Raw genomic sequence first — 22728 nt, forward strand, 5'->3', positions numbered from 1 at the left:
CTTTTGCCCTCTTGAAAATCCCAGCCACAGTGTATGACACACTCACTTGTTTTTTTCTCTTTGCCCCTTTTCCCGCTCACATTTTCTTCTCCCCACCCTCCATCTTTCTTCTCCCCACCCTCCAGTCTGATGAAGAGCTCCATAGAACCCAAAAGCTCACTGATGCTTTTTGACTCTTAAGATGGTCCTAATAAAAGTGTTAACCTATTTTGAATTGTGGATCTTTCTTCTAAATGGACCAACACAGCTGTATATAAGACACTGGGGCCTTTCACATGATCATGCAGGTAGGCAGGCGGGGCAGATCACATGGGTAAGTAGGAAGGCGGAAGGCAGGGTTAAGCATACCTTCCCTGAAGATAATTCCAGATGGGCATTAGCTGCATTGCGCCAGTGCGCACACTCTACGGAGGCCAGGAGGATCCCACAATGCACTGTGTGTTGAGAGTGGTGCATTGGGGGATTCCTCTGGGGGTCAGGCACTCTAGGCATCTGTCTCTGTGTCAGTGTGGGTTGCAAGCAACCCACACTGACACATGATCCTGGAGCCTGGGTTACTGGAACACTCACTCCATTAAGCCTGGATAAAAGATGGGCTTGCAAGCCGGGTTTGGTGCTGTAGTGGTGCTAGGATCCATGTGGTTTTCACAGGCAGCCAAGCCCAGGCTTGGCTGCTCATAAGAACAGCCTCATTATCAGTATCCGAATCAACATCCTTTCAGAATTAAATGTTATAAGACATACGAAGAAGCACCCTCAGTGGTGTTGGTGTCTCCTTACTTTAGTTATAAAATATATTATTTTTGGTTGCTCTCATTCATTAAGTTTAAAAAATAAATTCACCACCCATTTAACCAATTTGCACATATTTATGTCAAGGAAGAAATGTTAAAAGAGTAGGAAAAGTTCAATTTAAAGAGGTACACTGAACATTTAAAGAGCCAATCTCCAACAGGATTGCCAGATCCTCACCTTTAGAATCCTTCTGTAGCATTATGAGTGTCTAGGCAGCCAGAGGGAAGATTACCCCTATGGCTCCTGCCCCAGAATCCCTGCTTGCTGTGGATAAAAAGTAGCTTTCTACCCTCTAAAGCGGGAGAGAAGAGTGGACTAGTGGACTATTTGAGCAACAGAGCAGGATGCAAATTCTTTCACAGTCTTCAAGTCCTCGGGGTTACAAACATAAGATGGCAACATTGACCTCCAGACCGGATTCAGCTCTGTAGGAACTGGCATCTATTATAGCCCTGATCTCGAGCAATAGCTTGGATGCAGATTCCAAGGGTAAAGAGCCAAGAAAATTGCCATCATCAACACCAGTTGCTGAGGTACAGGCCGCAGGCCCCAGAAGCGAAGATGAACTGGGCAATTAGGAACCCAAATGACTCATACCAGGACCCTTAGAGTTGGTATCCCTTGAGGGAGACTCACCCAAGAGGTTGGACCTGGATGTACCAGAAACCTCTTGTCCTTCAGTGTCTATTCCCTGAAGCAGAGAATGCATGAAGTGAGACGTGGCTGAGAGACAGCTTGGTTCAGGCCTGAGGGCTGCCTCCTTAATGGTCCACACTCTGCAACAGAGGGATGGACTTTGAAGGAGGAAGTCAGGGCTAACATATGCAAGAGGGCTCAGCTGGGACTCTGTTGGATTGCTTCTTTGGAGCTCTCCAAGGTGCTGAAGACCATCTTGCTGACCTCTGTGGGAGACCAGAACAGAATAACATCCAAAAGACCACATGAGGAGTTTTATGCATGCATCTGCTCTCCTGAGCCCTATCTAATCCTTTCCCTGAAGCTCCCTGGGCCACATGAAAAGCTGCTCCTGTAAGTTGTGGGACCTTCCTGTGCCGCCTCTTAACACAACACAAGGATTTGCCATTGGAAGAGAAAATCAAGGAAGCTGTCCAGTGAAAAGACAGAAGAGCTTAGGTGCATGCTCAAGGATCTTTGGATCTTGGTCACACCTTATTTAGTTTTTTGTAATTAGCAGCAAACTAGTCTCGCTTTATATACAATTGCATGCATTGCATTTTCACACCACTACTTCTCAGCTGCCAGAAAGAGGCCTCTCTGACCCAGCACACAACTCACACCCACAGATTGTCTCAGTTTCTAAAATGTGTCAGTCCCACCCAAACAAGTACACCCACTGCTGTTTAAATGGGTCTCTGCCTGTTTTTAGCTTTCATCCTCATTTTTAAACAATCCCCTGGTTCCATTATGTTGTCATGGGCAGCCCTGTCTCTTTGAATACAAATGCTTTGCAACCTACAGATGGCATTTGGTTTGAAGACAGAAGCAGGATTATGTCTTCAGGGAAAACTTGGAAATTTAAGAAGAAGAAAAATGGTAAAAGACCTGCGGATTTTTTTGATTAATACATTAACATTAGAAGGCCTGAAAAGACTAGTTGTGTATCTTTAGCAAGTGATTAGACTTGTTCACATAATCTTTTTAATTTGAGTTGAATGTGGGTTACCCATATTGAACTGATTGTGTGAACCCATCACAAGGTGGTTTATGGCCCAAGAGTCCCACTTTGGCATGGGTTCACACAACCACACTAATATTGGTAACCCACATTAAACCTAAATTCAAATAATTGTGTGAACAGGTCTATAGTCTAATTTTTTAAACTCTAGATTATAAATCAGCATATTTTAATAGGTAATAATAAAGGACACAGAGCAGTTTATCATGCTTAAAGAGTACAATCCCTTATTGCTGCAACCCAGAAAAACAACATTAAAATTAAAATGATTTTGAGAGCCTGTAACATTATGTCCAATATCTGTAATGTCCACTGGCTTCTTAGGGCACAGGACAACAAGGATGTTCTTCTACACAAGGCCCACTGAAATGACTGGGAGCTGCCCAAGGGTGTTACCATGCTCTTGCATAGCTCTCAAACCTTTCAGTGGGGTTTCAAAAGAAAACCTGTAGCTTGTGCTGCAGTTTGCAAGTTTGCAAGTCAGTTTGCAGTTTGCAAGTCAGAACACACAAACTGAAGCAGATTTAATTCCATTAATTCAATAGGATTAAACAGAATACTTGAATTCCTGAACTACCCTTTGTTGTACAAACAGTCCTAAATCTATACCTTAAAATATGTACCATTGGTGTCCATGCACTTTATGTTTAAATTCAGTCTTCATAAAGTAAAGGTAAAGTCTGCCGTCAAGTCGATTTCGACTCCTGGCGCCCACAGAGCCCTGTGGTTTTCTTTTGGTAGTATACAGGAGGAGTTTACCATTGCCTCCCCCCGCCACACACACACACAGTATGAGATGATGCCTTTCAGCATCTTCCTGTATCCAGAGGTGCACTAACCTCCGGACCTTGGAGACTCAGTTCAGTCCTCCAAAGTCCAGGGGAGCCTCTAAATAGCTGGGGCTGGGGGCCTCTGGCAGCCATCCTGTGCCCGCCCCACCAAAGCTCTGCTTTTTAAATAACTTTTACTGTTGCCGAAGGGCAGCAGCAGGGGGGGAGCGAAGCAGTCCTTCCCCCTTCTCATGGCGGTGGTGGGGTGGGAGCAGGAGTGACGCTGTGCCCATCTGTTTGGGCCAGCGTCTTTAAGCAAATGTGAGGCGTGCCTGCATAGAGGAGGGCTTGTGGTGATCTCCTCAGCCACGGTAATTGTGTGTGTGTGTTTTTAAGCGGAGCTTTGGCAGGGCGGGCTCCCCAAAGGAGGTTTGCGTGGGCCTCATATGGGGGGCTCACGGCTGGGCTGTCCAGGCACCTAAATTACCTTGGTGCACCCCTCCCTATATCACTGCTGCCTGATATAGGTGTTTCTGGGAAACGTACCAACAGGGATTCGAACCGACAACCTTCTGCTTGTTAGTCAAGCATTTCCACACTGCACCATTAGGTGGCTTTCAGTCTACATAGGAGGATGTTAATTTGCTAGGGTCAACTAGCTGTGACATGGGAGATCTGTGATCGGCTGTGATGTTTGCTTGTTAATTAAATAGCAGCTGCAAAGGGGTGCTAACTGGATCAGGTCTACAGCACTGCAAGAGGCGACGATTTAACCCTTTCCCTTTGTGCTGTTTTCCAGATTAAAATCCCCCCTCCCCAAACTGCTATTTGCCATGAAGAGGAAAGCACACAGGGACCCATGTGGTAGCTGCATGTCTTTCCTTCCATGAGCAACAGCATTCTGAGGAGGCTGTTTTAATTAGGGAAACTACACAGAAAATCTCACACACCACCAGCAGCAGCCAGCAGCAGCATCAAGGCTCTCAGAAGATAAGTGGAATCAAGGCTCTCATCTGATTTTGCACCCTTCCCATGACAATTTTAACTTTTTAAAGATCTGAGGAAGATCCTGATCACAGATTTCCTGCATCACTTCAGCAACACCTTTTTATCACTGTGAAGATATGATGAAGCTGCCTTATACAGAGTCAGGCAACTGGTCCATCTTAGGAACATAGGAAAGCTGCCATATACCGAGTCAGACCATTGGTCCACCTAGTTCAGTATTGTCTACACAGAATGGTAGTGGCTTCAACAAGGTTGCAGGCAAGAGTCTCTCTCAGCACTATCTGCTCAGAATTGTCTACAATAACTGGCAGTGGCTTTCCAGGGTTTCAGGCAGTCCCCCCCTCCCCCAGCCCTACCTAGAGATGTCAAAGGCTCTTTGCATGGAAAGCAGAAGAGCTGGTTTTGTAGTAGTCAGCATTAATTGTCCTCTTCATAAGCAGGGTGTGCCTTGGTTTGCATTAGGATGAGTGACTACATGTGAGCGCTAGAAGATATTCTCCCTAGGGGGTGGGGCCATAGCTCAGTGGAAGAGGCAGGGGTGTGGTTTATTTTATTTATTTATTCATTTGATTTCTATATTGCCCTTCCAAAAATGGCTCAGAGAGCCAGCGTGGTGTAGTGGAGCGTGGTGTAGTGGTTAGAGTGCTGGACTAGGACCAGGGAGACCCAAGTTCAAATCCCCATTCAGCCATAATACTTGTTGGGTGAGTCTGGGCCAGTCACTTCTCTCTCAGCCTAACCTACTTCACAGGGTTGTTGTGAGGAGAAACCTAAGTATGTAGTACACTGCTCTGGACTCCTTAGAGGAAGGGCGGGATATAAAATGTAAAAAAATTAAATTAAATTAAATTAAAAAGATGGATCCCTGTCTCCAAAGGTCTCACAATCTAAAAAGAAACATAAGACAGACACTAGCAAGTCACTGGAGGTACTGTGCTGGGGGTGGATAGGGCCAGTTACTCTCCCTCTTCTAAATAAAGAGAATCACCACATTAAAAGGTGCCTCTTTGGCAAGTTAGCAGGGGTTTAACTCCACGGCCCTGTTTGGGAGCTAAATCACACACCTCATGACTGACGTCAGACACAGAGGGCATGTCTGGGGCTCAAGGGGCTGCCGCCCGGGTTCTTTGAACTCATTGGCTCAGTGGTGGCTCTGCCTCTGCTCTGTGGATCTCTAGAAAAGTTTATAGAGCTAACTTTTTTCCTGTGGCCTCTGCTGATTTATTACAAGGAGCATTTTCTTTGAATAGAGGTTTACTGTATAACCATTTTGATTGTGTTTTGTAAGGATTTTATATGAGCCACCCATAGGCTAGCTCCAACAAGTTTTGGACTACAATTCCCATAACCCCCTGCCACAGTGTCCAGGGTCAGAGATCATGGCAAATGTCAGCCAACTTCTGCAGCAGGGCCAAAGTTGTGCAGCTCTCGGCTAGCTGATAGAAGTTGGGCTGCCATTATTTTGCAAGGTAACTATTTTCATCTAGTAAATAATATTAGAGCTTTCAAAGAATACTCAATCAGCACACAGATCAAGTAGGCAGTTATGAGACATAAAATTTACTCAATGAGACTAAAGTGCTTTACATCTGTGGGTTTCTGTTAAAATGGTTTGCAGACTGGGCTGTTAAATGTTTTGTGGTTTTGATTTTATGTGCTTTTGAGAGACATTCTGATTTGAGTTCGCACATGTCCCAGGTGCCATGTTTATTTTGAGGGGAGGGATTGGTTTAGAATTTCTCAACCAATGCATGTGCTCTACCTTTGCCTTGTACCCTGCCATGCTGTGCTTTGAAATTAACCAATAAAGATTAATGTACAACATATAAAGCCATAGCTTCATAAGCAGGCTTCACCATTAGTTACAAAGCTGGAAAAGCTGATTATTTCTTGTTCTCCTGACGTATGATATGGAGAGGCTCTGACTGCTATACAGCTGAAATATTCAGATGGAAGAAAATAGGTTTCTCATCAAAAACAGCCTCCACCAGAGGGAGGGAGGGAGAGTTTGCTGTTTCTACAAAATGAACATTGTAAAGGGCAACCAAAATGATCAGGGGACTGAAACACATCCCTTACAAGGTAAAGCTATAACATCTGAGGCTTTTTAGTGTTAAAAACAAAGGCAACTAAACAGAGATGTGATAACAGTTTTTAAAATTATGTATGGTGTGGACAGAGTAGATAGAGAGATGGTTTTCTCCCTTTCTCACAACCAGGGGTCAGTCCTTGAAACTGAATGGCAAGAAATTTAGGACAGGTGAAAAGAAACACTTTTTCACTCAGTGTGAAATTAATCTGTGGAATTCTCTGCCACAGGATGTGATGGCTACCAGCTTGGATGGTTTTAAAAGGGGCTTAGACAAATTCCTGGAGAACAAGGCTTCATGTATCAGTGGCTACTAGTCGTAATGGCTATAGACTGCTTCCAGGTTCTGAGGCACTATTCCTTTGAATATGGTAGGCAGAGGTGCCCTTCCCCCTGGACTTCCGGGTGGAAGTCCGGGGAGCCCCACATCCCCTGGGGACCCCAAATCCTCTTTGAACTGTCCTGGGGTAGGTGGTGCCTGCACTGCCGCCCCATGCTGCACTGGGTGGCTGAGCACGACTGTGGTGATTGCAGCAGCTGAGTGCTGCAGCCACCCGCAGCCTGCCTGGTCTCCTCAAGGTCCACATTCCTTTGGGTCCTTTTGGGTCCACATTTGCAGCACAGCCAGAGCGACTCTCCCTGCCTTATAAAGGGAGCCGCACAGCCCCACGGCTCCCTTCAAAACAGGGCCCGTTTGGGAGCTAAACCATGCCCCCGCGTCTGACGTCAGATGTGGGGGGGCGTGTGGCCCCATGCTGCACTGAGCAGCTGAGCGCAACTGTGCTGAGGGAAGCAGCTGAGTACTGTGGCCACCCACAGCCTGCCTGGTTTCCTCAGGGGTGCTCCTTTGGGTTTGGGGCAGCAGCAATCCCCTTTGATGGCTGCATCCAGGAATTCTTTCCAATGAATGTGGCAACCCTACATGTACTGTTTACTGTATATAAATACAGACTCATTACAGATGTTAGGTTAAATCTAGGGGAGGGGAGGAAACGAGTGGGCATTAACCTGCTCCCCACTCCACACATTATAGCTTCTCCTCCAGGCTATAGTGTTTGCACAGTTCTACTGTGCACCTGAAATAACGAGCTACGGATATAGGATGAACACATTTTCTTCATTGCACTTTGGTGTTGCATAAGGCCTATGATTAAAAGGGCAGGGCAAATGGTTGGATATAAGGTCAAATGAAAACATACAAAGGCATACAAAATGAACTCCCTCCAGTCAAATCTACAACCATAAATAAAATCTGCTAGGCAGCTGGGCTTTCAACGAGCATTAGAAATAATTTATCTAGGTCAAAACCAATTATTACAAATGTTTCAACAAGCAATTGGCCATAACCCATTCCTGTTAACCAGAAATTGCAGCAAGAAAAAAAAACACGCTCTAGTCTATCATGAATTAGGGGAATTTCTGCAGTGGAATGAAACTTCCTTAATATCTACTTACATCATATTCCTCAGTTTTAGTTCAGGAGTAAAAAATATCAATCTACACAGAGAATTCACATTACTTGATGAACTGGTATTTATTAATAATGTAACATTTCCTCTCTTCAGCGCCTAGTCAAAAAGTCTGACAAGAGAATCCATCATAGTCATAAAAGCCTTACACTGTCTGCAAAGATGTCACCTGTCATTTAACTATGACTTGTGCTGACGTGTCAATATTGGCTAGTTTAGGGGAGCAAATACCCATTGCAAAAGTCAAACACCAGTTTCCATGACCAGACACTAGTTTCAGGTACTTCACTGAACACATGAACATTGGCAATGAAATTGATGGATAAACATTTTAACTGTAGATATCTAACCTCACAAACTGCAGCATATTCCAAAGGGAACATTGTTAACTCTAGCATCTGTGCTATTCTATTTTCTTGTTCCTTTCCACATGTTTTTGCTTAGGGAAAGCACATTTACTGCAGGGATCTTAACATCATTTTTCCAATGAGCACATCTGTTCCTAGGAAATCCCATTTTCCCTGCACTCAAACCACAATACTGAGGAGAATGCAATCATTCCACAGTACACAAGCACCACTATTTCAAGACAGGTTCTGGAAGTGTGGAAGTCTCCTGGCACACAGTCAGTTCACATGTTTTGGAATTGCCCTATCATCACGGAGGTTTTGGGAAGAAGATAGGCTTAATTTGGTCATCTCCCTGAAGTCCATGTTACATTTTATCACCTTATTTATCACCTTATTCTGGATTTTGTCCAGATAATTTGGGCACTTTCAAAAGCTGTTGTGCTTTGGATTGCTAACAGCAAAATGAATTATGATGCCATTTGAAAGCCGTGATCTTTGCCAAGAGTAGACCAAAATAGATAAATAGATAAATTTTGGTCTAATAATTAGATCTGTTAACTAAACTGAATTACTACCATATCAGGGTGATTTAGAAGACTTTGAACAGTGGCAACCATTTCTAGACATGTTCAATTTGTCAATAATTTCCAAACATATTCTATAAGTACCGATTGCTCATTTTCACCCATGTATAAGTCTCCTCCATTTCTTTCTTCCTCGTTTCCCCCATGAATTGGCCAAATTGAGTAAGGAGTTTGAGGATGGGGCATAAGAGGAGATTCTATCTGTTGAGAGATGTTGAACCCATTGCTTGTAACAAATGGTGCTGCAGTAATGTATTAACTTTTTGTCAAAATACTTATTTTAAACAATGAGGCTGTTCACATGCCCAGCAAAGACCAAGCTTGGCTGCCTAAGCCCAGACTTTGCTGTGCATGTGAGTCACTGGGAGCCACACAGCTCCCAGTGGTAATGTGGTAGCAAACCCTGTAAGGAGCCCCAGCTGTTAGCCAGGGTTAAGACTTAAGGCCGTGAGTGCGCTTTTACCCCTGGCTAACTGATCGTGTGTGAGCGCCGCACAGCACCACCACCCAAATAGCCTCCTGGCCTGCATCAGGAGACTCCCCACAATGCACCGCGCACTTGTGTGGCGCATTATAGGACTCCAGGGGCCTCCTGGCCCCCAAACCTCTGTGCCGCCGGGAGCAGCTGCCAGTCGTCTGGGCAGGCGATCCACAGCCCAGCAATGGGAGGGAAATCGTCTGCAGGGGAAGTAAGCATTTTGAAGCTTCCTCCCCTCGCCCCTTTTGAGCCCTTTCTTCCTATCATGAGAAAGGGCTCATTCAGTGTTCTGTGGACAATGCTGTCATGGGCTAGTGTCAAAAGCAGCAAGTAGATTCGGCCTGTGACGTCACTGACCCAAGCAGTACAAGTCTCTCCTTCCCAAACCGAATCACTTATGTTTAAATGCCCTGCATTTTTAGCAGTGTGTGTGTGTGTGTGTGTGTGCGCGCGCGCGCACGCGCATGTGTGTTCGTGAGTGCATGTGTTTCCCTGTTGGAGACTATGCTCTTCCACTATCCAGCATTAGCATGCATATCTCACCCCATATGTAAATGAAAAAACTGAACAACCAGTGGCTATGACTCTTGCAGAAAGGCTACTGTGCCCCCCACCACAACATGAGGGCAGGAACATAGTGTTACTGTTAAGAAAGTCAGAAGTTATCCTTGTACATTTGTACATTATCCTTGTACAAACCAATCATCATCTGGAAAGGCTCACTGCAGATGAAGGAAATAGCCAAAACAAAGTAAATGCACCTTGCCTCACCACTTCAGCATAATTAGCCACCACTTTGGCCTCTGCAGAGTAGCAAGGACAAGAATCTCACCTTGGATGTGAACAATACACTTCCATTGCCCTCCCCATTGCTCCAGGTCATCATTTGGCATTCCTGGCTATAGATTCAAAACCACCTGTAAAATATTGCATACTATTTACTATTACAATCTGTTGCCTTGTTGAATACTGAAAATTAAACTGAGCTAGAGCTAGACAATTCTCCTTGCTTTTCTATTGCTCCCCTGAGCCGCAATGCACCAACTCCTGCTCATTTCAAAGGAGCTTGAATTGGAGCAGAGCTCAGCTGACTGTACCCATATGTGTTAATTTACAACACTCAGTAATTGCCAATGGAGCTCACCATCATTACTGCAACCAATGAGACTCTGTATGACCCTTAAAGTGGCTCTCGAGACCTATGCTGTAATTTAGCCACATACAGTTGATCCTTCCCAGCTTGGTGATAATCCTATGGTTGTTAAGCAATCTGCCCATATTCACTTTTATTACAGTATATAGGAATATTAGAGCAATTAATGAAAAACCCTATACAAGCAAATAAATATTTCTAGGAAACTACTGATCCTGACTATTAAATATATACAACTAAAAATATTTCAATTTCCTTATTTAATCCCCCCCTCCAAAAAAAAAAACACAAAAAAAAAAACCCAAGGCACAGCATTTTAGCTTACTCTTCAAAGTCCTTTTTGGAACCACTGAAATCAGTATTACCTCTCCTTATATAAAAGAGTTAAAATAAGTAGGGAAGCATTTTGTAATAAAGGTACTTTATAAATAACACTCGACAGAAGAAGAAAAAGGTTGTTTAAAAAAAACACATAGAATGATGATTCATTTCTCAGTACAGTCCAAAATAAAATTGTACAAAACAAAACAGATATTTTTACAATCAACACATTTAGAATGTTTTATTAGCAGCTCAATTGATGTTTCACTTCTAGGTGCTGAAGCTTGCACGAGAAATTCTGTAAAGGCAGAAATAACATCCAGGTGAGCTTATCCCCCTTTCCCCATCTTTGATCTTCCTTATAATATTGCATTTGGTTTTATCTTACAACATAAGGTGTTTTTCTCTACATAATGCACTTGTAAGAAAACAAAGAGAGATAGAGCTTGTAATACCACTACAAGTTAAAATACTGAGACACAAGAGGGCAGACCATCCTTCAGTTCAGGCCTGATGCTAGAGCATAATTAGTTTCTTCTTCCTGATGTCTGTGATTCTTTTTATAAATATTTAAGAGGTTGATGGAGTTCTGTAGCACTTACTGAGACATCTTCTGTTATCTGTTGAGCAGAATAAATAACAGCATTTACTGTATATTCAAGCACTAAAAGATGACACTTTTTAAAAGGCAAAATTGAACCCCACTTACACCATGATCGCATTTTGAAACATTTGTATCGTCACACCCTAAAATAAAAAGTGAAATTTGGGATATCTAACTTCATGCCTAGCCACCTTCCTAGCCACCTAATGGTACAGTGGGGAAATGACTTGCCTAGCAAGCATGAGATTGCCGGTTAAAATCCCCACTGGTATGTTTCCCAGACTACGGGAAACACCTATATTGGGCAGCATTGATATAGGAAGATACTGAAAGGCATCATCTCACACTGCACGGGAGATGGCAATGGTAAACCCCTCCTGTATTCTACCAAAGAAAAACCACAGGGTTCTGTGGTTGCCAGGAGTCAACACCGATTTGACGGCACACTTTACCTTTAAATAAAACTTCCTAGGTGATAACATATCATTCCTGTGGATTAAACAGATTTAAAAAGTTGTACCCATATTGTAGAATATTAATTCTTAATAATGTTGAGTCTCAAATCTTTTTTCTTTCCACAACTTGCATATCTCAGGCACAATCCACACATAACTACAGTCATCCCTTGCCACCCACAGTTTTACCAACTGCAGTTTTGAGTATATGTAAATAGTAAATTGACAGGTCTTGCTAACTGCGACCCAAGTATCTGTGGTTGGCAGGGGTTTTTTAGTGATGGGAGGTTTCAGCTATTTGGTGGGCGGTGGTTCAGAGGTTCTATCTGCTCATTCCTCTTGGTGACCCTTACTGACCCTGCTGAGCCTTGCCAATTTAAAATACCTTTGAGTTATTTGGCGGGGGGAGGGGGTTAACAAAATTTCCACAGGTTCGATCTGCTAATTCTTCTTGGTGACTTGGTGACTCTTGGAGATGAGACCTGGTCTTGGAGAGGAGAGCTGGTCTTGTGGTAGCAAGCATGACTTGTCCCCATAGCTAAGCAGGGTCTGCCCTGGCTGCATATGGATGGGAGACTTGATGTGTGAGCACTGCAAGATATTCCCCTCAGGGGATGAAGCCGCTCTAGGAAGAGCAAAAGGTTTCAAGTTCCCTCTCTGGCTTCTCCAAGATAGGGCTGAGAGAGAATCCTGCCTGCAACCTTGGAGAAGCCTCTGCTAGTCTGTGAAGACAATACTGAGCTAGAGAGATCAGTGGTCTGACTCAGTATATGGCAGCTTCCTATGTTCCTATGACTCTTGGCAATATTACAATATATATTTTTATTTTTTAGAATTTGGGGAGGTATTTTTCCCCCTTTATTTTTAGGTCTTTTTGCGGTCATGGTCCCCCTAATCGCCTGTTTCCCATAGATTTTAATGCCTCACCAACTGCGAATTTGCCAACAGCGAGGTTTTGCCAGAACTGAACCCTAGTGGTTGGCAAGGGATGACTGTACAGCAGAATGCTTGCTGTTCAAAACCATTTCAGTGGCAGGAACTTCATGCCACCATTGGAAAAGTATGACTGGTTTATCACATGACTTTGTGTCTGGCATATGGAACCAGTGGTACACCTAGGTGATTTTGGCTCCCATACCGCACCCACCACAAGACCCCACCATGCCAAACCATGGCTTTTCTGAAGTTTTAGCCCCCATGTGCATGGCCGGGGGTGAGCCGAGCAGGCCTCCCACCCACCCCCAAGGCGGCAGGCGGAATGACCACTGGGCGTATCCTTTCCGTCTGGCTGTCCACTGGACCTGTGACATCACAGGCTTGCGAAGATCTATTCAAACTACACAAGTGCACCTTGCAGTTTTCAAGGGCCACTAGGCTGGACAGACAGGCCCAGCAGCCACTCTGCCCACCGCTGCCACGGGGGTGGGGGGGAGGCCTGCTTGGCTCACCTCATACCCTGGCTGTGCACATGGCAGCTGTGGCGGAGCTGGCACCGCAATACTGACTGGCATGCGCTTGTCACTGGGGGGGGGGATCCCCACAAGGCACCGTGCACCCACCCTCCGCATCCTGACCCCCATGTCCTCATGATTCCCAGACCCAGAGGCAGCATGTGGGTTGTATGTGGGGAAGGTAAGCTCCTGCAGCCTTCCCCACTGCCCACCCTCAAGACCTCTCATGGGACTGTAAGAAAGGGCTCTTTGTTACCTTTGCTGCAACAGACTAACTGTCCATTTGGAAGTTCTCAGTTTTCTGCAACCCTTCATGCCACCACAACCACTCTTATTCCTAGATCATGAGTCACGTTCCTCTCATTCTGCACTTGCTCCCTTGCCCACAGCCACCAGTGACACCAGTGACTCAACGTGTGAGGTGGAAACATCCTGAACTATCTCTCTTTCCAATCATCATAGTGTACTTGCACACACCATGTCTGCCATGAAGAGAGGGGGCCCTGGGAGGCTCTCTTTCTGGGTGTCTCAAAACTTGGAGGTGAGCCCTGCCTCATGTTTAACTCTACGTGAAGCCACATGAAATGGTTAACCATCTTCCCCCCACACTGCAGTCCCATCTGGACATCCCACACCTTCTCTTTTAGAAACAAGGAACAGAAACAACAAACAAAAAGTCTCCATTTGGGGACTTTCAGCAAGCTGGATGGACCCAATTACGACAGCAATGAATGCACCACTAAGAGACCTTAAAGCCCAAATTGAAGACAGATTATTCTGGAGAGAATCTATCTATGTGGTCGCTAAGAGTCAACACCGACTTGATGGCACTTAATCAATCAATCAATCAATCAATCATCAATCTGTAAGTGGCACAATCCAAAAGAGCAACTGTTGCTCAAAACCTCTGTTTTTGCAGTACCCCTCTTCAAGCCTTTATTGCCAGCACATGAAACAGCTGCAGGGAAAGTTTATCTGGACCAGCCCCTAAACAGCCCATTTGGCAATGCTTATTCACTCTTGTCTTCAGTCTGGGGAGAAGAGGCTCCAAAGGAGAGGAAGGGAATAGAGCTGAGTGAGAAAGCAGCATCATATTACCCATGGGAGGACCCAAAGGGATCAAGAAACTGGCTGCTATATGGATACTTCAGCATTCACTAATCACTAATGAACAGTGGAAATCCATTAGTGGACAGTGAAAACTAATGGACAGTGAAATCACTAATGGACACTGAAAACGCACACACTATCTACTATGTCAGTTTGACTGGAGATAGAGTTTAAGAACAAGGTGTGATGATGCTTGCCAGGGGCATAGTGACAACGGAGACAGAGTGTGGCTGCACCAAGGCCACCGTTGCCATGATGCTGCCAGGGATGTCCCATCCACTTTGCCTGCACTTCTCCCCACCACTTTTCTATATGGAATCTTGGTTGGTACATTCTTTTTTAAATTTTACACTATCTGCACACCTCTTTGCCTTTCTGTTTGTTGTTTCTCAAAGAGAAGTTGTGGGATGTCCAGATTGGGACTGCGGTGTGAGGGGAAGATGGTTAACCATTTCATGTTGCAATCACAACAAAAATCACACACACACACAGGAAGCTGCTATTTGACTTAAGGTAACCTGCTATAAGCATAAAGAGCAGCTTCCATTCCAGGGCAAATAGCAGCATTTTTGCCAGGGCACATAGGAATACTATGTTCCTATAAAAAAATTCCTATTTTTGCACATAGGAATAAACACAGGAACATAGGAAGCAACCTTATACTGAGTCAGACCACTGGTCCATCTAGCTCAGTATTGTCTACACTGACTAGCAGCAACTCTCTAAGGTTTCACTCGGGGCTCTTTCCTGCCCTACCTGGAGATGCAGGGATTGGACCTGGGATCTTCTGCATGCAAAGTGGATGCTCCACTACCACTGATCTATGGAGCCATCCTAGGCGCAGGGAGAAAGGGTTAAATTCCTAGATCAGATTTCCAAAGAGTCACAAAGGATGAAATCCTTGCTTAATGTGCAAAAATGCATTGTTTCATTCATTTCCAAATGAAAATGACTAAACAGAAATAATGTAGATATTGCCTAATTCAAAAGATTTCCCCTACCACTTTCCTCTTTACTTCTGCTCTCCACCTGCCTTGCAAGAGCCCCCTGCTCTCTTCTCAGTGCTAAAGACAGACGGATCCAAACCATGCTAGGTTTTGTATTTTCAGAAGAAATGGGGAAACAGGCATGTTCCTTTCTTTGTCCCAGTGGCCCTTGGTGCAAACAAATTCAAATCTGTCTTGCACTTAAGCAAAGGCTAATCTGATTAAGAATTCATAAAATCTCCTGCAGGCTTGCTTCCATCGCAAGACTGTTAAAGACTGTGGGCTTTGGGGATTTTCCATCATGCCCAACTTTGTCTACTCCCCCTCTACTTTGCTTAACATCCAGCTTGAAGAAAAGTTCTGAAGAACTAAAATGCTCACTCACTATTTTGTGATATTTTAGTTGGTCCTAAAAGAGATATTGTCCTATTTTGATTGCCCAGTTCAAGGACTGTTTACTACCACTTTCTCAATTACTTTTCTCCCCCTTGCCCTGAAAAAAGGCAACCACACCATATGTATTAACTTGGAAACACTGTCAAGTCAGTAGTTGCTTTAGATTTAAATCAGCATAAGTCATCAGCACCCTTTCCCTGCATCTCCTGTGCAACACAATTCTGCTCAATGGTAGCTTCCCTTCCAACGTAAACAGCTGGGGGAGGGGTGATTTTGCAAGCAGAAAGGGTTAACCTTCCCTCTTCCACACTGTGGTCCTAAAGGTAAAGTTGTGCCATCAAGTCAGAGTTGACTCCTGGCACTCACAGAGCCCTGTGGTTTTCTTTGGTATAATACAGGAGGGATTTACCTTTGCCACCTTCTGTGCAGTATGAGATGATGCCTTTCAGCATCTTCCTGTATCGCTGCTGCCCTGTTTCCCACAGTCTGGGAAACATACCAGCGAGGATTCGAACCAGCAATCTCTTGCTCCCTAGGCAAGTTACTTTTCCGTTGTGCCATTAGGTGGCTAGGTTGGGGCTATTTACAAAAAAAGGAAGGACAAAAGACCAAAGGGCAAATTACATATTTAAAGTCACAGTTAGAGAGTGAAGTGGGGTGAACCATGCGTCTGAAAGAACTCAACCGAAGCATGACAAAGCATTACGGTAGTTCAGAAAGGAGTGGCAAGATGCCTTCTTTTACTGACAACATGCCCAGTATGTACATAAATCAGGGCTTCCATATCTTTAATAGCCGCATAGATGAGGACATTTCAGTCCATGCAATTTTTCAGACCTCTGCAGTATTTGTCACAGAACAAGTTGAATTAAAATAAAATTTAACAATAAAATATATGATGCTGTCTTGTACTCAGCATTATTCCTAGGATAGTATTATCTATCATGACCAGCACCCGTTCTTCAGAATTTCAGACTGGGGTCTTTCCCAGCTGTACCTGGAGATGCCAGGGACTGAACTTGGAGCCTTTGGTATGCAAAGCAAGTGCTGTTGCTGTCAGCTTCAGCCTCTTCCCATGAGAATCGTCCCCCCAGAACTACAAGCTGGACCAACATGTTGCACTCACTAAACTCACAACTGTTCATAATGTAAAGTGTGCTGTAGAGTCGGTGTCGACTCCTGGAGACCTGTGGTTTTCTTTGGCAGCATACAGGAGGGGTTTACCCTTGCCATGTCCAACGCAGTATGAGATGATGCCTTTCAGCATCTTCCTATATCACTGCTGCCCGATATAGGTGATTCCCATAGTCTGAGAATCATATCAGCGGGGATTCAGACCGGCAATCTCTGGCTTGCTAGTCAAGTCATTCCCTCACTATGTCATTAGGTGGTACAGAAGCCCTAATATTGAAAGGTTGGCTATCTGAGGAATTGGATACATATTGGCTGGCTACATATATCTGAGGAATAAATCTTATTTTATTTCCTAGCAGCACACTGCACTGCCAGCTCCTTTTCATCTATCAATGTAGGTTATTTTTACAAGAAATCTTATGCTTTTGGGAAGTGTCAGACTGACAGTCCTGGAAGTGAGGTGAGGGGGTGCATATGTGTGTATGAGACAGACGACAGAAAATTGTCATGTTGTCTTTTTCAAACCCATTCAGATATTCCAGGCTTTAAACATTTGATGGGAATTTAAATGTGAGGTTCAGATATACAGAGGAGAAAGCAACTGGAATTGGCACTGAATAATGGTGAAGAGTAAAGAGATTCTTTATAAATGGGCGGCGGGGACAAAGGGCAAAAAAATAGTTAAAAGTATAGCATCTGAACAGAGGCAAGAAGACAAGGAACATGGTAGGAAAAAAATCCAAATGTCTCAGTTGATACACACCAGTGGCCTTCAAACTACTGAAGTCTACAGAAGCCAAGATTCTGTCCAAGTATAACGGGCCTTAATAAACCCTCACCAAGGCTCTTCAGTTTGTATTTTATTTTTAGAAGGCTGGAGTACATAGGTTGCAATTTGCCAAGTCAGAGTTATAGCATGTTCTGATTGGTACTGCTGGAGTCTCCTTCCTAGACACTTTTAAGTGTACTCCAAACACTGTCGCCATACAGTTTGTTGGGAAATCAGAATTGTGAGATGAGTGACATATAACATTGTGGCAGCAATACAGCTTCATAAGCATATGTTAGAGGGGTTAATTCTTAAGCCAGATGTTTTTATTTGGGGGTGAAAGCTGAGTGATAATATAGATAAATTACCCATCTGTCTACAATCCCAAAACAGCCAAACATATAGGTCTTGTAGACCTGAAAGCCCCTTTGGGCCCTACAGTTATTTGCCATTAACAGAGAAATCAGCAAGTTCCATTAATCTTTATGGTGTGAATTCCATTTTGTGCATTCAACCAAGTAATGGAATATTTAGATTTGATTCATTAATATTTAAATGCACTGTTCATTTCAACTCCTCTAGATATTTGTATTTCCTCAAAAGCATGCATCAGTTTCTGTCAGAGGGAAAACTAGATGGACCACAAGCCAAATCTGATTGATTAATTGATTGATTGATTTTGGGGCAGTATTGCACTTCCTATCACTTATATCTGTTTACTGTAAGAAAGAGGGCCAGTTTAAAGTGGCGGGGGGTGGGGGGACTCCCCAGTACTGACAAAGATCTCATTTATTTCAGTAAGGTGAAGAAAAATCTGATTAGATCTCCACACAACTTAATCATTACATGTTAATAAAGTATGATGGATTGAAAGAAATCAACATACAAGTGCAGCTTGGCCTTTGACCTCTGCTTGCCCTGATGAAGAACACCTTTCAAATGACTGGGTGGGTCAAACTAGCTGATCATAGAGAACAAGGTTTAGCAAGAGTAGGAGAAAAGCCTCAAGATGAGTAAAAAGGATAGAGAACCAACAACTTGACTGCAAGAACATACTGAGGCCATTCACAGGACCTACAGAGCAGGCGGGTGGGGGGAAGGCTTCGCAAACCTTGCCTTCCCCCCAAATGATTATGTTTTGCTTGGAGGGAGCACAGAGTGCGCTCCCACACAATCAGTGCAGCGTGGAGCAGGGTGGATCGCTCTGAGGCTGGGACTCACACTCGCAGCCACCCTCTCTCCACTCGCAGCCACCCCCTCCACTCCCCCACTCTCGGCCACCCCACTCTCAGCCACCCCCTCCCCTTCACTCCCCCACCCCCGCAGCTCACCCAACCACCACTCACTCCCTCAGTTCCCACTACTGACCTCTGACACCCTGCGGAGTCTCCTCACGAAGAGGATGGCCAAGCTGAGGCGGGAGAGAGTACCGAGAGCCATCCATGCAGGCTGGATGGGGAGCCTCGACTTGGCTGTCGTCCTCATGAAGAGACCCAGCGAGGTGTCAGAGGTCAGTGGTTGGAGTGGAGGGAGTGAGCTGCGGCTGGGTGAGCGGACTGCTCTTTCTTCAGCCCTCCTGCTCCCCCTTGGCAGCCACCCACTTCTCAGCTGCCACCTCCATGCCCTACCCCTCACACCAAGTGTTGTCAGAACTCTTGCGAAATGTGCCATGTACTACAGGATTTGTTACATACATCCTAAGGCATTTATATATAAAGATGTGTTGCAATAAATGTTACAAGTTCTACTTTATACTTTTAGTGTGTCTGAGTCTGATTTTCTGGGCAGCAGGCAACCAAATGGAGGGTCTCAAATTTAATTTTGCAACTAAGCTGTCGGCCAGGCTGCTACTTCAAACAATTTGTTTGAGAGATGCTTACTAACTCTCTTAACAAAGGTCATTTGAGCAGTACGTATGCATATAGTTTCAGCCTTAGCTGTGCCCTACTGAAGCTGAGCTGAAAGACATGTGGCCCAAGGGCGGAGCTACAATTGGGCAGGCAGGTTCAAAGAACCTGAGCCATCCAGCTTGCTCCCCCGAGCTGCCTGGCCTCATTTCCCAATGGGCTTCATTGTCAGCTGGGTATTTTTAGTGTACTTTCCTGTAGGCTTATGAGATCACCTGGCATTCCGTGTGTCCGTGAGTGTGTCCCCCGCTATCAAATTTGCAATGCCTGGAACAATATGAACTAAACTGGGTACAGTTGTAGGGACACATAATGACACCTCAACAGCATAGTTTGTGATGATGTCATCCACACCAATTCAAGATGGTGGGCGTGTGAATGTTAGAAGCGCAAATGGGCTAACCTGTGGAGTGTCTAACCGATTTGAACCAAATTAGGTACAGTTGACACACAGGGACACCTCAGTGGTGTTGTTTGTAATGATGCCATCCACTCCTATTCAATATGGTGGATGTGCAAACTTTTGAGGCTAACTTGTAAACCATCTAACCGATTTGAACCAAATTTGCTACAGCTGTAGGGACACATAGGAATGCCCCAATGGCATAGTTTGTAATGATATCAAATACCCCATTCCAAGATGGCAGACATGTGAACGTCTGAGGTGCAATTAGGGCTAACTCATTGACTGTCTAACTGATCTGAACCAAATTTGGTACAGTTGTAGTGAGTTACACACAGGGAAACCTCAGTGGTGTAGTTTGTAGGGGTGTGTCTGAACCGGTCTGGAGGCCATTCTAAAGGCCTCCGAACTGCCGGACCGGTTCGGACCTGGACAGTTCGGGTCCGGGTGGGGGGGTCTTCCTTTAAGGGCTAGAGGGCTTGCTTACCCCTCCCGCCTCTTTGCCCCCGCCAGAGGCCGTATTCTACTTCGTAATTGGGGCGCTGGAAACCAGCCGCCCCCGCCACCCCCCCCATTGCGAGCGGATTAGGGCCAAAAGTTAGTAAACTACTGCCGTCGTCCCGCCCTCCCTCCCTCCCACCCGCCCCCCCGAGTGCTCACCACATTGTTTCCAAAAAGAGAGAGGAGCCCGCGAACAGAGCTCCTCTCTCGGCAAAGTCTCTGGCCCAACTGGGGCCTGGGGCGCGCGCACACGCGCGCGATACTACACCTGTTGGAACTTCCGCCGGAAGCCCGGTCTACCCGGCCTCGTTCCGGCGGGTAGACCGGGCCTCCGGCGGAAGTTCCAACAGGCGTAGTATCGCGCGCGCGTGCGCGCGCCCCAGGCCCCAGTTGGGCCAGAGACTTTGCCGAGAGAGGAGCTCTGTTCGCGGGCTCCTCTCTTTTTTTGGAAACAATGTGGTGAGCACTCAGGGGGGCGGGTGGGAGGGAGGGAGGGCGGGACGGCAGCAGTAGTTTACTAACTTTTGGCCCTAATCCGCTCACGGGGGGGCGGCGGGGGCGGCTGGTTTCCAGCGCCCCAGTTACGAAGTAGAATACAGCCTCTGGCGGGGGCAAAGAGGTGGAAGGGGTAAGCAAACCCTCCCCGCCCTAAAAGAAAGGCCCCCCCTTCGGTGCCAGTCCGGACTGCTCCGGACCAGGCACATCCCTAGTAGTTTGTGTGTAGTTTGTAATGATGTCATACACCCCAATTCAGGATGGTGGATGCGTAAAAATTTGAGGTGCAAGTGGGCTAATTTGTGAACCGCCTGATTTGAACCAAATTTGCTACAGCTGTAGAGACACATAGGGATGCCCCAATAGTGTAGTTTGTGATGACATCATCCACCCTGATCCAAGATGGCGGGTGCATGAACATTTGAGGCACAAGTGGGCTAACTTGTGGACTGTCTACTGAACCAAATTTGGTACAGTTGTAGTGAGTGACACACACAGGGACACCTCAATAGTACAGTTTGTAATGATGTCATCCTCCCTGTTCCAAGATAGTGGACACATGAACAATTGAGGCGCAAGAGATCTAACTTGTGGACCTTGATTTGAACCAAATTTAGTCCAGTTGTAGAGATAGTGAAAGGAAGATTAGTTCTTACTAGAACAACTTGTTTTGTTCTCTCCCTCGAGGGAGAAAATGAAGAAGATACCCAGCCAACAATGAAACAAGCTGGGAATGAATTCAGGAGGGCTGCACGGGCATTCCCGGGTGCTGGCCATGCCTCCTGCTTGTGACATCATACACAGGGGCATGGATGGTGTGCACAAGGGACCTCTGGGGAGAGGCAACACATTTTATACATTATTTTTAATGGATGTGGCCCAGGGAGAGACCTGAACCCAAATCCCTGCTCAGCAATGAAGCCCTCTGAGTGACCTTGGTCCAGTCACTCTCTCTCTTGCTCGCTCTCAATCTAACCTACCTCACAGGGTTGTTGTTAGGACAAACAAGAGGAGAGGCCATGTATACCATGAGCAGGATAAAAATATAACAGATAAAAAAGAGATAAATATTAATCAGTTATAACTTTCAGATTATTCAGGAAAGGATAGTGGTGTGTTAAAAATAAGAACTGCATGCCAAATTCCATTTTCTGCAACTTTCCTTATGTGCAAGTGTAGAGTTCTTGCTGACTTGCTACAAAATTTCAGAACAGGAAGGAGGCGGCACAGCAGTGGGTGATATACAGTAGTCATATTGAAACAGACTGGCATGCTAAATGCAAAAGCTTTCCACAGTTCAGTCTGTTACAAGACAAGTTACATTTACTTGAGTATTTCTCAATTCATTAAAAAAAGATGAAATGAAGAGCACCCGAGGAGACTTCCATGCATGAATGTTTGGCAGTGTGTCACTGCAGGACTTGCTTTGAACCAAAAATCCAAGAACTGTGTGTAAGTTTCCAACACAGAGGAATTCATGAAATTTGTGGCTCTTGCAAAGGAGCATTTTGCTTACAGAAGGTTATCCAAATAGCCACCATGGAATTAAGAAAATGTTTTCTTTGGACCACAGGCCACTGTGCCGTGACCTACTTTGTCACCCATGATGTTAAAAGGAAACATGTTGAGTTGTTCCTATGACAGACATCCGTGCACACTTATTTCAATAAAGGTGCATATATATCTCCTGTCCTGATATTGCCACATCAGAGCAAGAAACAAAAGGTGGAGCATCAGAAGAGACTGTTTTAGGAGCCAGGAGCACAATGGTTTTTGAGCGGGTGCTGATTTGCATTCAGTGCTC

The 22728-nt window shown here is 45.1% G+C and overlaps 1 protein-coding gene across 8 annotated transcripts in view; it reads right to left on the reverse strand.

The window, feature by feature from the left end:
- Nucleotides 1-22728, reverse strand: part of KCNA3 (potassium voltage-gated channel subfamily A member 3) — a 59450-nt gene that overhangs the window by 14544 nt on the left and 22178 nt on the right. For 7 of the 8 annotated variants that reach the window (XM_053245702.1, XM_053245700.1, XM_053245696.1 and 4 more), the window contains one exon: nucleotides 10797-11333. The exons of the other annotated variant lie outside the window; for it this stretch is intronic. The gene's annotated coding sequence lies outside the window, so the exon portion shown is untranslated. Of the gene's footprint in view, nucleotides 1-10796; nucleotides 11334-22728 lie in introns of those variants that run through there. 8 annotated transcript variants of the gene reach the window in all.

This window comes from Hemicordylus capensis, chromosome 4 (genome assembly GCF_027244095.1).
Source record: "Hemicordylus capensis ecotype Gifberg chromosome 4, rHemCap1.1.pri, whole genome shotgun sequence".
Taxonomy (NCBI): domain Eukaryota; kingdom Metazoa; phylum Chordata; class Lepidosauria; order Squamata; family Cordylidae; genus Hemicordylus; species Hemicordylus capensis.